Source organism: Sinocyclocheilus anshuiensis, unplaced genomic scaffold (assembly GCF_001515605.1).
Source record: "Sinocyclocheilus anshuiensis isolate Anshui unplaced genomic scaffold, SAMN03320099.WGS_v1.1 scaffold928, whole genome shotgun sequence".
Lineage (NCBI taxonomy): Eukaryota > Metazoa > Chordata > Actinopteri > Cypriniformes > Cyprinidae > Sinocyclocheilus > Sinocyclocheilus anshuiensis.
Genome location: NW_015552531.1, coordinates 1,960,590 through 1,964,174, shown reverse-complemented (window position 1 = coordinate 1,964,174; position 3,585 = coordinate 1,960,590). Strand labels below are relative to the sequence as shown.

Below are 3,585 nucleotides of genomic sequence, written 5' to 3'. Positions count from 1 at the left end.
TCTGCACTGTTCATAAACATATTTAACACTACATTAACAGTGTAAGGATTTGCCAAAAGCCATTTAAAATAAATGCTTTATAAAGACAGAACAAAACAAGTGAACAATACTACTACTACTAATACTAATGATATCCAATTTTTTATATATATATATATATATAAATATTAATTTATTTTAAATATTAATAATTTTTTGTTTATTTAATCATCACCATGTTTAACACTACAAAGAAACATTTATACCATACGCTAGGAAGATATGACCCTCGGTTATGCCACGACCACTTGACGTCTCTATTCAGAGAGCAGTGTTGTAAATGATTACACACAATTAGCACTTAATTAATAAGGCTGAAACAAAGAGACAGCTCCCCTGGCACATTTTTTCAGCTTGAGGATAACACAGCCTTACTGCTGTTGACAATATGCCATCTGTTTCCAAATCCGAGCCATGGAAGCCCCATTCTGTGATAATAGGGGGGGGGGGGGGGGGGGGCAGCATTATTATCATAATCATCATCATCATCATCCAAGCCTGGCTTGGAAACTACAGTGAGCCTTTTCTGTGAATTTGCTAATTATTTTGTGACGTCAAAATTGTTGACGTTGTTATAAATCATGTTACTAAAAAAACAGATTTAGTTAGGAAATAAATAGCAACCAACAGAACATCATTTTCAGAGTCTTTTACATTTCTGTTTCATTTATCATAAAATACACTTATAATCTTAAATTCACAAATGCTCTCTCGACAACACGAATAGTTCAAACATTTGCGCTCGTCACTTTCATGATCTGAAGAAATTGTGGTTAAAGAATGCCTTGTTTACAATTTCCCATTAGGAAAAAAAGGTCACGCCTACAATTGTAATGCTTGGGGAAACACTGCCATCTATTGGTCATGCAAAAAAAAACAGGTTAGAGGGTTACCTATTGAAAATACATAGGAAAACATGCAAATGGCCTACATGTTAAGTAACAGAGCTCCTTGGGGTGTGTGCATGTGATAATATGGCATGTTGAAACAGTAATCGCCCCCTTGGGCCGACATAATTACGACTCCATGTTAATCACCTAACAATTAGCAGCCATCAGTTCCAAGGGGCAATCAATGAATTAGAGACTCGCCCACATGTTCAGTGTTGTTCTGCTCATTTAAAAAGCAAGCAGCCCTCCAGACTGACATCTTCTGTGCACAGAATAAGAAGCCATTTGCATTTGTACCAATTAGGATTACTAATATCCCATGGTGAATTGAAGCACCTTTCACACCTTTTATGGTGTTGATTTTTTTTTCCCACTCACTTTTTTTCATTTCTTCTCCTTCTGCTTTTGTCCACAATGTTTTTGCGAGGAATAATTCTCGTGGGGTGTGTGCAACACATATTGCATGCACATTTCAGCCTTAAAAACAGCTCAGGACAGGTCTTGCTGCATGGCACGGTGGAACCAATGACAGTTTTATGTCTGTAAAGAGACATTAAATACACTGAGACCCAAACAGCCATGATTGTACTGCTTTTTAAACCCTTTATAAAGAAATGCAGGAGCTTCAAGTTAGAAGTGTTTGTTCAAAATTAGCAGTAATGGTTAATTTCAATAAGCCACAGTAAAGTAAGTTAGTTTAAAAGTCACTATGCAAATAAGCATTTTATTTGACTCTCCTCCATCATCATTCTCCTCATATTAGAGCCATTTATTATGAATAATATTGTACAATTTGATTTGAACAAAACTATTGAACCAGGTGCAGCCCTGAGACTGATCTTCATCCCTATTGTGTTCCATTCGTTTTGATCAACAATATTAAAAACAACCCAAATACGAAAGCACGCCATCAATCATGTCGCAAATACATCTCCATAAGTGGCACACGTCAAGCTGTATGGCTAACAATTCGCACATTCAAATACACTGCTGAGATTCACGTCACTCGGGTTTGTTAATCGACAATAAGAAGCCAGATTCGCTCTGTATGTGTGGTTTCTTTCCCTGCAGAGTGTTAGACTTTAGAAGCAGGGTAAAACTTAAAAAGAACCGCTTATTATTTCACATTAGGACTAGCCTTAATTCAATTGCAACCCTGACTGTCCTTTATTCCTTTCATTATTCTTTATATTGCACAGATGTTATTACTGTGCAGATGGCCACCTTCCCTTATTACTGCACTATATGGCTGCAGCCACATGCGTGAATTGATGTGCGAGATGGAAATATTATACATCCGTAATATATACCGGGTGACATATTGTAATGCATATAGGGAGGTAAACATACACGGTCCTCCATATTCATGCCTAACCTGCTTTTTTCCCCCCTATTCAGCTGAATAATCAGCAAAGGGTTTGGGAGTCAGGTGCCAGCCCCTATAACCGGGGCAGGGGGCTAATTTAAATGTCAGCCTCAACATCACCAAAAAGTACCTATGGCAATCACTGAAAGGTTAAATAGGTTTTATGTCTTGTTCTTAATTTGCTGAAATTGCAAAATCAATACCTGCAGTTGTAGTCACAGCTTCTTGTTTTACTGCTTTAAGATAAAGTCTACAGGAAGGCAATCTTCACTTCCAATTTGCAATGTTCAGCATCAGGGTGCCTCTTATCAGTGCTTTTAAAAAGCAGCTGTCCGGTCTAACTGCTGTGCCGACACACTCCGTGACGCGGGACCTTAAAAACACCTTGAGCTAGCAGGAAGAAGATATATACATTAATACATACACTACCAAAAAGAGTGCCAAAAATCATTTGAATTAAAGCATGCCGTGTGTTTTATTTTTCTCTAAAGCATTTCATAGGGATTTACACATTCTTTATAAACCTCCGTTCCTATAGAGTACATTACAAACAGCTGTTCATCAGGCTCAGAAGCTACAGGGAAACCAAGGATAAAGGGCACAGCCTTAACGCACAGCCCCATACGGTTCACTGGATATATATGTGCGTGTGTGTGAGCTTGTGTGTGTGTCGTCTTTGTCTGCATATAAAACACAAATTTCGCCCTCAGAACACAGCTGGATTCAGTTCTACATGTGAAATGGCACAGAAAGCTTCATTTACGGAAAGCTGACATTCATGTGCTCTGTTCTAAAGCCTTTCTTGCCCTGTCAAGCATTTAGTGTAAGTGTTTTAGCATTATGCTAATGAAGCTTTGGAAAGTGTGTGTTCATTTAGCTTGTTTTTAAGGCCCTTTCAGATCTTTTGTCTCAGTGTGGGCACTGTTAATCCATCTTAAAACCTCTTTTTAATCTCTTTCATTAGTGGAGATAACCGCAGAATGCCACCTTCGTGGCTTTTGGCTTTGATTGTGGGTTAGTCATATGAAGAAAACAAAAATGCCAGTAATATTAATAGCCTTGGACTGCAATCAGAGGGCTCTGGGGACTTTTGCATTTTATTGCAGAAATAATTTCACATGTTCTAGAACAGATTAAAAAAAAATTAATCTGGATATTAAGAACATTATATCCTAAAGTTTAGGGTCAGAGCTGGTACAGACAGGAAGAAATCCACAGAAATTTGAAATGAATTTGATTAGGGCAAACTGTAGATTTAAGAACTATAAAGGGGGGGGGGGGGGGCACCAA

General features: G+C 37.9%; 1 long non-coding RNA gene across 1 annotated transcript in view; it reads right to left on the bottom strand.

The window, feature by feature from the left end:
• LOC107663630 (uncharacterized) overlaps positions 1–3,585 on the bottom strand; it is a 43,816-nt gene that overhangs the window by 28,291 nt on the left and 11,940 nt on the right. The window contains exon 2 of the long non-coding RNA XR_001631361.1: positions 2,499–2,685. This is a non-coding gene — a long non-coding RNA (uncharacterized LOC107663630). The remainder of the gene's footprint in view (positions 1–2,498; positions 2,686–3,585) is intronic.